Genomic DNA, 9,968 nt, shown 5'->3' with positions numbered 1-9,968 from the left:
TGGGAAAGGCAAATGGCCCAACCTTGACAATCATATCCTCTATTATGCCTGATGGATGTTTAATGGAGCCATCAGCAAGTTGGAGGCATATCCTGGTTGGCTTGACTTCTCCAGTTAACCCAAGCTTTCTGATAGTGGATGCAGGTATTAAATTGATGCTTGCTCCAAGATCATATAGGGCTGTCTTGGTGCAAGTGCCTTCTAATGTGCATGGTATCAGAAAGCTTCCAGGATCTTGAAGCTTCTCTGGTAAGCTTTTTAGAATGACTGCACTGCATTCTTCAGTGAGAAACACTTTTTCAGTTTCTCTCCAATCCTTCTTATGACTTAAGATTTCCTTCATGAACTTAGCATAAGAAGGTATTTGCTCAAGTGCCTCTGCAAACGGAATCTTTATTTCAAGAGTCCTTAAATAGTCTGCAAAGCGGGCAAATTGCTTATCCTGTTCCGCTTTGCGGAGTTTCTGAGGATAAGGCATCTTGGCTTGATATTCTTCAACCTTAGATGCTGCAGGTTTATTCCTTACAGAAGTGGTTGAAGAAGCCTTTTTAGAGGGATTACTGTCAGCACTTTCAGGTGTCTGATATTCCCTTGGCGTTTGAACGCCAGGATTGGGTGGAAATTGGGCGTTTAACGCCAACTTTTCCCCCTTTTCTGGCGTTTGAACGCCAGAACTGGGCAAGGAATGGGCGTTTAACGCCAGCTTTCCTTCCCTTTCTGGCATTTGAACGCCAATGTCATTCCTCTCTGGGCTCTTACTATCCTCAGAGGGATTTTGAACAGTAGTTTGTTTGTCCTCTGTCAATTGTTCCTTGTTTGGCATTTTACTTTTTTGAGCAGTGTTATTCAAGGTCTTCCCACTCCTTAGTTGAACTGCTTGACACTCCTCTGTTATCTGTTTAGATATTTGCTGCTTTGCCTGATTCAACTGTAGTTCTATGCTCTTGTTAGCAACTTTAGTTTCATAGAGCATCTCTTTAAATTCTGCTAACTGTTCTGTCATCAGGAGTAATTGTTGATTAAGCTCGATTATCTGTTCTTGAGGATTAGAGTCAGTGACTACTGTCATGACTTCCTCTTCTGGAGAGAACTCATTGCTAGAATACAAATATTGGTTTCTAGCAACAGTGTCTATAAGCTCTTGAGCTTCTTCAATTGTCTTCCTCATGTGTATAGATCCACCAGCTGAGTGATCTAAAGACATCTGAGCTTTTTCTGTAAGCCCATAGTAGAAAATGTCTAACTGCACCCACTCTGAAAACATTTCAGAGGGACATTTCCTTAGCATACCTCTATACCTCTCCCAGGCATTGTAAAGGGATTCATTATCCTCTTGTTTAAAGCCTTGGATGTCCAGCCTTAGCTGTGTCATCCTCTTTGGAGGGTAAAAATGATTCAGGAATTTGTCTGACAACTGTTTCCATGTCTTTATGCTTGCTGTAGGTTGGTTATTTAACCACCTTTTAGCTTGATCTTTTATAGCAAATGGAAACAGTAATAGTCTGTAAACATCCTGATCCACCTCTTTATCATGTACTGTGTCAGCAATTTGTAAGAACTGTGCCAGAAACTCAGTAGGTTCTTCCTGTGGAAGACCGGAATACTGGCAATTTTGCTGCACTATGATAATGAGTTGAGGATTTAGCTCAAAGCTGCTTGCTTTGATGGGAGGTGTACAGATGCTACTCCCATATGCAGCTGTAATGGGGTTAGCATATGACCCCAGAGTCCTTTTGGACTGATCAATCCCACTTATGTCCATAATGGACAAAAGGGAAATGACTATGATTACAAACAGATAAATTTTGTTTCTTTTTTTTTTTGAATTTTTTTGAATTAACGAAAAAAATAAAATAAAGCAAAGGAAAATTAAAATAAAAATTCGAAAATCAAAAAGAAAATAAGATCAAAGTAAATTGAGAACTGAATCAATTAGTCACTTAAAAAGATTTTGAAAATAGCAATTAAAAAGATATGATTGAAAAATTTTTTGAAAAAGATTTGATTTTTGAAAAGAGGAAAGAGAAAAACACAAAGAGACACCAAACTTAAAATTTTTAGAAATCAAACACTAATTTTTTCGAAAATTTTAAGGGAAAAACACAAAGAGGACACCAAACTTAGAATTTTTATGAATCAAAAAAAGGGACTAAGAACATGCAAAGTCGAAAATTTTAAAAGAAAAACAAAAGCATGCAAAAGACACCAAACTTAAAATATGAAACTAGACTCAACTAGAAGACTCTAAACCAACAAAAATAAAACAGTCCTAATCTAAGCAACAAGATAAGCCGTCAGTTGTCCAAACTCGAACAATCCCCGGCAACGGCGCCAAAAACTTGGTGCACGAAATTGCAATCACACTTTTGCAACCTCGCACAACTAACCAGCAAGTGCACTGGGTCGTCCAAGTAATACCTTGCGTGAGCAAGGGTCGATCCCACGGAGATTGTCGGCTTGAAGCAAGCTATGGTTATCTTCTAAATCTTAGTCAGGATATCAGAAATTATCAGGATTGATTGCAAAAAGCAAAAGAACATGAAATGGTTACTTGTATTGCAGTAATGGAGAATAGGCTGGGGTTTTGGAGATGCTCCATCTTCTGAATCTCTGCTTTCCTACTGTCTTCTTCATCAAACACGCAAGGCTCCTTCCATGGCAAGCTGTATGTAGGGTTTCACCGTTGTCAGTGGCTACCTCCCATCCTCTCAGTGAAAATGTTCCTATGCTCTGTCACAGCATGGCTAATCATCTGTCGGTTCTCGGTCAGGCCGGAATAGAATCCAGTGATTCTTTTGCGTCTGTCACTAACGCCCCGCCTGCTAGGAGTTTGAAGCACGTCACAGTCATTCAGTCATTGAATCCTACTCAGAATACCACAGACAAGGTTTAGACCTTCCGGATTCTCTTGAATGCCGCCATCAGTTCTAGCTTATACCACGAAGATTCCGATTAAAGAATCCAAGAGATAACTACTCAATCTAAGGTAGAACGGAGGTGGTTGTCAGGCACACGTTCATAGTTGAGAATGATGATGATTGTCACGGATCATCACATTCATCCGGATTAAGAACAAGTGTTATCTTAGAATGGAAGCAAGCATGATTGAATAAGAAACAGTAGTAATTGCATTAATCCATCAAGACACAGCAGAGCTCCTCACCCCCAACCATGGGGTTTAGAGGCTCATACTGTGGAAGGTACACAAAGAAACGTGTAAAAATGTCATGAGGTACAGATACAATGTCAAAAGATCCTATTAATAGTAAACTAGTAACCTAAGGTTTACAGAAATGAGTAAATGACAGAAAAATCCACTTCCGGGCCCGCTTGGTGTGTGCTTGGGCTGAGCAATGAAGCATTTTCGTGTAGAGACCTTTTCTGGAGTTAAACGCCAGCTTTCATGCCAGTTTGGGCGTTTAACTCCAAGTTTTATGCCAGTTCCGGCGTTTAACGCTGGAATTCCTGAGGGTGACTTTGAACGCCGGTTTGGGCCATCAAATCTTGGGCAAAGTATGGACTATCATATATTGCTGGAAAGCCCAGGATGTCTACTTTCCAATGCCGTTGAGAGCGCGCCAATTGGGCTTCTGTAGCTCCAGAAAATCCACTTCGAGTGCAGGGAGGTCAGAATCCAACAGCATCTGCAGTCCTTTTCAGTCTCTGGATCAGATTTTTGCTCAGGACCCTCAATTTCAGCCAGAAAATACCTGAAATCACAGAAAAACACACAAACTCATAGTAAAGTCCAGAAAAGTGAATTTTAATTAAAAACTAATAAGAATATACTAAAAATTAACTAAATCATACTAAAAACATACTAAAAACAATGCCAAAAAGTGTATAAATTATCCGCTCATCACTGTCCATAATGAAGAAGCTGGAAATCCAAGAAGTATAAGAAACAAGGATAACCCTGCAAATGGCTGACAAGTCTCTGAGGTAAGCATATGGGGCTAGTGGAGAATGTACTAGTCAAGGTTGGAGAGCTATTTCTCCCTGTAGATTTCATGATACTTGACATGGGAGAGGATACAGATGACTCCATCATCTTCGGAAGGACATTCCTTGCTACTGGAAGAGCCCTAATTGATGTTGAGAAAGGTGAAATGGTGCTGAGGTTACATGAGAATTGGATGGTCTTTAAGGTTTTCAAACCTCCACCACTCTCTGACAAAGGAGGTACTTGCATGCCGAGCTCAATGATTAAACCTTCTCCCTTGGTGGAAAGTGATGAGCGGATAATTTGTACCCTTTTTGGCAATGTTTTTAGTATGTTTTTAGTAGTTTTAGTTGAGTTCTTAGTATATTTTTATTAGTTTTTAGTTAAAATTCACTTTTCTGGACTTTACTATGAGTTTGTGTGTTTTTCTGTGATTTCAGGGATTTTCTGGCTGAAATTGAAGGACCTGAGCAAAAAATCTGATTCAGAGACTGAAAAGGACTGCAGATGCTGTTGGATTCTGATCTCCCTGCATTCGAAGTGGATTTTCTGAAGCTACAGAAGCCCAATTGGCGCGCTCTCAACGGCGTTGGAAAGTAGACATCCTGGGCTTTCCAGCAATATATGATAGTCCATACTTTGCCCAAGATTTGATGGCCCAAACCGGCGTTCAAAGTCACCCTCAGGAATTCCAGCGTTAAACGCCGGAACTGGCACCTAAATGGGAGTTAAACGCCCAAACTGGCATAAAAGCTGGCGTTTAACTCCAAGAAGAGTCTCTACACGAAATTGCTTCATTGCTCAGCCCAAGCACACACCAAGTGGGCCCGGAAGTGGATTTTTATGTCCTTTACTCATCTCTGTACACCCTAGGCTACTAGTTTTCTATAAGTAGGACCTTTTACTATTGTATTAGGGAGCTTTTGATCATGTTTTTATGATTGAACTCACTTTGGGAGGCTGGCCATTCGGCCATGCCTAGACCTTGTTCTTATGTATTTTCAACGGTGGAGTTTCTACACACCATAGATTAAGGTGTGGAGCTCTACTGTACCTCGAGTATTAATGCAATTACTATTGTTCTTCTATTCAATTCCGCTTGTTCTTTGTCCAAGATATCACTTGTTCTTCAACTTGATGAATGTGATGATCCGTGACACTCATCATCATTCTCACCTATGAACAAGGTGACTGACAACCACTTTTGTTCTACAAGCAACCAAGGCTCTAGTGAATATCTCTTGGATTCCTGATACACGATGCATGGTTGATCGCCTGACAACCGAGTGCTCGACTGACAAACAAGCCAGCCATTCCGTGAGATCAGAGTCTTCGTGGTATAGGCGAGAACAGATGGTGGCATTCAAGAGAATCCGGAAGGTCTAACCTTGTCTGTGGTATTCTGAGTAGGATTCAATGATTGAATGACTGTGACGTGCTTCAAACTCCTAGCAGGCGGGGCGTTAGTGACAGACGCAAAAGAATCACTGGATTCTATTCCGGCCTGACCGAGAACCGACAGCTGATTAGCCATATGCTGTGACAGAGCATAGGAACATTTTCACTGAGAGGATGGGAGGTAGCCACTGACAACGGTGAAACCCTACATAAGCTTGCCATGGAAAGGAGTAAGAAGGATTGGATGAAGACAGTAGGAAAGTAGAGAGACGGAAGGGAAGGCATCTTCATACGCTTATCTGAAGTTCCTACCAATGAATTACATAAGTACCTCTATCTTTATCTTTATGCTTTATTCGTATATCACTATACCCATTTGAGTCTGCCTGACTAAGATTTACAAGGTGACCATAGCTTGCTTCATACCAACAATCTCCGTGGGATCGACCCTTACTCGCGTAAGGTTTATTACTTGGACGACCCAGTGCACTTGCTGGTTAGTTGTGCAAAGTTGTGTTTATGCCATGGTATTGAGCACCAAGTTCTTGGGGCCATTACTAGGGATTATTTGAGTTGTGAAAAGTAGTGATCACAATTTCGCACACCAAGTTTTTGGCGCCGTTGCCAGGGATTGTTTTGTGTATGGACAACTGACGGTTCATCTTGTTGCTTAGATTAGGTATTTTTCTTCAGAGTTCTTAAGAAGGAATTCTAGTGTTTCATGATGATCTGTTGAAATCTGGCTGGCTGAGAAGCCATGTCTAATCTTATTGGACCGAGGTTTCAACTGATCATCACAAGAGCTTGTTGATCTCTATCAATCTTGCTATTGGAGCAATGATCTGCTAAGGCTTGGCTGGCCATTGGCCATGTCTAGTGTTTTGGACCGAAGCTTTCTTTGAAAGCTTGGCTGGCTGTGAAGCCATGTCTAATTCCTGGACCGGAGTCTTAGACTAGCATTGCAATGATTCCTGGAATCCAAATTAAGAATTCTGAAACTTTTATTTTCTATTTCCATATAATTTTCGAAAAAACACAAAAAAATTTCAAAATCATAAAAAAAAACCAAAAAGATTTTATGTTTCTTGTTTGAGTCTAGTGTCTAATTTTAAGTTTGGTGTCTTGCATGTATTGTTTATTTGATCTTGGTTCTATTTTCAAGTCAATAGTACAGGGAACTGAAGATTCATAACATGCAGCAGAGGAATTACACAGAAAAAGCTGGGCGTTCAAAACGCCCAGTGAAGAAGGACAGACTGGCGTTTAAACGCCAGCCAGGGTGCCTGGTTGGGCGTTTAACACCCAAAAAGGTAGTGCATTGGGCGTTAAACGCCAGAATGTGCACCATTCTGGGCGTTTAACGCCAGGATGGCACAAGGGGGAGGATTTTGTTTTCAAATCAATTTTTTTCAAGTTTTCAAAGTTTTTCAAAATCAAATCTTTTTCAAATCATATCTTTTCAATCAAATGTTTTCAAAATCAATTTCTTTCCTTTTTCAAAGATACTTGCTAACAATTAATGATTTGATTGAACATTTCGAGTATGTTGCCTTTTCTGTTGAGAAAAGTTTAATGTTTGAATCATATCTTTTCTTGTTAGGCAAGTCATTAATTTTTTTTATCAAATCTTTTTAAAATTGTTTTCAAATCATATCTTCTCAATCACATATTTTTTTAAAAACCAATCATATCTTCTTAACCACATTTTTTTCAAAATAGTTTTCAACCAAATCTTTTTGACTTCTAATTTCAAAATCTTTTTCAAAAATCACTTGATTCCTTTTCCACTATGAGTTTTCGAAAATTATCAATCAATTTTTCAAAATGATTTTAAAAACTTTTTAATTAATTTTCGAAAATTCTCTTCCCCTCTTCCCACATCCTTTTATTTATGGAGTACCACTCCTTCTCAATGCACAATTCGAACTCTCTCTGATCAAGTTCGAATTCTTCTACCTCTTTCTTCTATTTTTCTGTTCTTCTGACACCTCAAGGAATCTCTATACTGTGACATAGAGGATTCCACATTTTCTTGTTCTCTTCTCTTTCATATGAGCAGGAGCAGAGACAAAGGCATTCTTGTTGAAGCTGACCCTGAACTTGAAAGGACCTTGAAGCGAAAGCTAAAAGAAGCTAAGGCACAACTCTCTGTAGAGGACCTAACAGAAATCTTCAAAGAAGAAGAACCCATGGCAGCCGAAAACAACAACAATGCAAACAATGCAAGGAAGGTGCTGGGTGACTTTACTGCACCTACTCCCGACTTCTATGGGAGAAGCATCTCTATCCCTGCCATTGGAGCAAACAACTTTGAGCTTAAGCCTCAATTAGTTTCTCTAATGCAACAGAATTGCAAGTTCCATGGACTTCCATTGGAAGATCCTCATCAGTTCTTAGCTGAATTCTTGCAAATCTGTGACACTGTCAAGACTAATGGGGTTGACCCTGAGGTCTACAGACTTATGCTATTCCCTTTTGCTGTAAGAGACAGAGCTAGGACATGGTTGGACTCACAACCTAAAGAAAGCCTGGACTCATGGGAAAAGCTAGTCAATGCCTTCTTGGCAAAGTTCTTTCCACCTCAAAAATTGAGTAAGCTTAGAGTGGAAGTCCAAACCTTCAGACAGAAGGATGGAGAATCCCTCTATGAAGCTTGGGAAAGATACAAACAATTGATCAGAAGATGTCCTTCTGACATGCTTTCTGAATGGAGCATCATAGGTATTTTCTATGATGGTCTCTCTGAACTGTCCAAGATGTCTTTGGATAGCTCTGCTGGAGGATCTCTTCATTTGAAGAAGATGCCTACAGAAGCTCAAGAGCTAATTGAAATGGTTGCAAATAACCAATTCATGTACACTTCTGAAAGGAATCCTGTGAACAATGGGACTAATCAGAAGAAAGGAGTTCTTGAGATTGATGCTCTAAATACCATATTGCCTCAGAACAAGATATTGACTCAACAAGTCAATTTGATCTCTCAAAGTCTGTCTGGAATGCAAAATGCACCAAGCAGTACTAAGGATGCTTCATCTGAAAAAGAAGCATATGATCCTGAGAACCCTTCAATGGAAGAGGTGAATTACCTAGGAGAACCCTATGGAAACACCTATAATTCTTCATGGAGAAATCACCCAAATTTCTCATGGAAGAATCAAGAAAGACCTCAACAAGGTTTTAACAACAATAATGGTGGAAGAAATAGGTTTAGCAATGGCAAGCCTTTTCCATCATCTTCTCAGCAACAGACAGAGAATTCTAAGCAGAACCCCTCTGACTTAGCAACTATGGTCTCTGATCTAATCAAAACCACTCAAAGTTTCATGACTGAAACAAGGTCCTCCATTAGGAATTTGGAGGCACAAGTGGGACAGCTGAGCAAGAAAGTTACTGAACTCCCTCCTAGTACTCTCCCAAGCAATACAGAAGAAAATCCAAAAGGAGAGTGCAAGGCCATCAACATGGCCGAATTTGGAGAGGAAGGAGAGGAAGTGAACGCCACTGAGGAAGACCTCAGTGGGCGTGCACTGACCTCTATTGAGTTCCCCAATGAGGAACCATGGGAATCTGAAGCTCAAAATGAGACCATAGAGATTCCATTGGACTTACTTCTGCCTTTCATGAGCTCTGATGAGTATTCTTCCTCTGAAGAGGATGAGTATGTCACTGAAGAGCAAGTTGCTAATTATCTTGGAGCAATCATGAAGCTAAATGACAAGTTATTTGGAAATGAGACTTGGGAGAATGAATCTCCTTTGCTCACCAAAGAACTGGATGACTTGTCTAGGCAGAAATTACCTCAAAAGAGACAAGATCCTGGGAAGTTTTCAATACCTTATACCATAGGCACCATGACCTTCAAGAAGGCTCTGTGTGACTTAGGGTCAAGTGTAAACCTCATGCCTCTCTCTGTAATGGAGAAGCTAGGGATCTTTGAGGTGCAAGCTGCAAGAATCTCATTAGAGATGGCAGACAACTCAAGAAAACAAGCTCATGGACTTGTAGAGGATGTTTTGGTGAAGATTGAAGACCATTACATCCCTGCTGATTTCATAGTCCTAGAGACCGGGAAGTGTATGGATGAAACCATCATACTTGGCAGACCCTTCCTAGCCACAGCAAAGGCCGTGATTGATGTTGATAGAGGCGAACTGATCATTCAAGTGAATGAAGAATCCTTTGTGTTTAAGGCTCAAGGATATCTCTCTGTCACCATGGAGAGGAAGCATGAAGAGCTTCTCTCAATTCAGAGTCAAACAGAGCCCCCACAGTCAAACTCTAAGTTTGGTGTTGGGAGGCCACAACCAAACTCTAAGTTTGGTGTTGAACCCCCACATTCAAACTTTAAGTTTGGTGTTGGGAGGTTCCAACATTGCTCTGAGAAAATGTGAGGCTCCATGAGAGCCATCTGTCAAGCTACTGACATTAAAGAAGCGCTTGTTGGGAGGCAACCCAATGTTATATGTTACCTATTTCTCTTTGTTATTTTATGTTGATGATCATAAGAAGACACAAAATCAATTGAAAAAGCAAAAACAGAATGAAAAACAGGAAGAAAAACAGCACACCCTGGAGGAAGAACTTACTGGCGTTTAAACGCCAGTAAGGCTAGCAGGTGGGCGTTTAA

General features: G+C 40.3%; 1 non-coding gene across 1 annotated transcript; it reads right to left on the bottom strand.

Moving 5' to 3' along the window:
• Positions 1-7,935: 7,935 nt before the first annotated feature.
• LOC130977383 (small nucleolar RNA R71) lies at positions 7,936-8,043 on the bottom strand. Its single transcript, XR_009085075.1, has one exon. It is a non-coding gene; the product is annotated as a small nucleolar RNA R71 (small nucleolar RNA).
• Between the last annotated feature and the right edge of the window lie 1,925 nt (positions 8,044-9,968).

Source organism: Arachis stenosperma, chromosome 4, assembly GCF_014773155.1.
Source record: "Arachis stenosperma cultivar V10309 chromosome 4, arast.V10309.gnm1.PFL2, whole genome shotgun sequence".
Taxonomy (NCBI): Eukaryota; Viridiplantae; Streptophyta; class Magnoliopsida; order Fabales; family Fabaceae; genus Arachis; species Arachis stenosperma.
The sequence above is the reverse complement of the archived record's forward strand: the minus strand, read 5'-3'. Positions and strand labels throughout refer to the sequence as shown.